The sequence below is a fragment of the Arachis duranensis genome, chromosome 2 (genome assembly GCF_000817695.3).
Source record: "Arachis duranensis cultivar V14167 chromosome 2, aradu.V14167.gnm2.J7QH, whole genome shotgun sequence".
NCBI lineage: Eukaryota > Viridiplantae > Streptophyta > Magnoliopsida > Fabales > Fabaceae > Arachis > Arachis duranensis.
In genome coordinates, this window is record NC_029773.3 from 8,436,259 (window position 1) to 8,437,695 (window position 1,437).

The following is a 1,437-nucleotide window of genomic DNA, read 5'->3' on the forward strand; positions in this document are numbered from 1 at the left end:
AATAATCTTTTAATATCAATTCACACAAATTCAACATATTCAACACAAAATCAACAATATTATCCAATAATTCAGTTAATTTTCAATACTTTTAGTAATATAACAAACTAATAATTCTAAAACTAATCTATTCTAACCACCTAAAATTTACTAAAATAAAAAAAAATTAACTCTAACTAAAATATCTAGCTAAAATTAGAATAATGAAACAATCTAACCAAAATAAAAATTGAAGAAGAAAGAGAAATAGATTTTAAAGAAACCCGGAATGCAGAACGGCGGAACGGTGGTGGAACGATGGTCGCCGAAAATAGAGGTAGCGGAAGGGCGGTCGCCGAAGGATGGGGAACTCGCCAAAGGCTAGGTAGCGGTGGCGCGATGATGGCGGGGCCGACGGACATATGACTGCGCATGAAGAGAGGAGAAGAGGGGAAGAAGGAGAAGAAGGAGGGGCCGACGGTGGGTTGACAGCCACGGATATGGGCTGCGATGGTGGTGGTCTCGTCGGTGGCAACAGATGGCGCATTATGGGTCACCAAAACGCAGTGTTTCACTAAATCTAACAATAAACCCGACAGTAAAAGACGCACTAATTTAATTTATTTTTCCTCTAAATATTACCGATGGATTTACCGTCGAAAAATAGAATTCTCCAGTAATGACTTATTGTTACAAATTCGACATTATTACTGTCGGTAAATCCGCAACTACTTTGCGATGCTAAATTTGATGGTACTCATCATTTTTTTGTAGTGTATGTCTGTAAAAAATAGCAAGTACATGAAATGTTCCCGCTCCAACGGCAACCTCAGCCTCCAAATGTCATAATAAACATGCAACAAATTGAGTTAGATCCAAACTTAGAGTAAAAAAAAAATCATCAAAGCGATTGAAAAAATTTAATTAATCCAAAAAAACTAAACCAATTAAGGGTGTGTTGGGATTTACGTTGGGAAAGAGAGAAGCCTATTTGAGTGTATTAAATGCTTCATTTTTATGTTTGACAACTTTTGGAACCTCTGAACATAACACAGAAGTGTTTGTTCAGGTGAAACTGAAAATTGTACTTTCTGTGTTTATGTTGATGGTGGCTGGTTACCATTGAAAAATCCAAGTGAGAAGTTTATTTCTTTTCTATTAACCATATCCTTCATTTTCTTCTATGAAAAGGATACAAGTAACCATATACTTTTAAATTAGTTCTTTGCGATCATTCCAAATTTTTTTCCCCATCAAAATCTTTTAGATTTGTTTCAATTACTCGTAAGATAAATATATTAATTTTTTAATTAATTTTAGTACTCTCTTCCATATTTTCAATTTTATGTTTTTATTGTATTTTTTTATTTATATGATAAATATTTTTTATATTATTTTTGTAGTGTTCTAATGTTATATTTTTAAAGTTTATACTACTTTTTAATTCATGAATTTTTT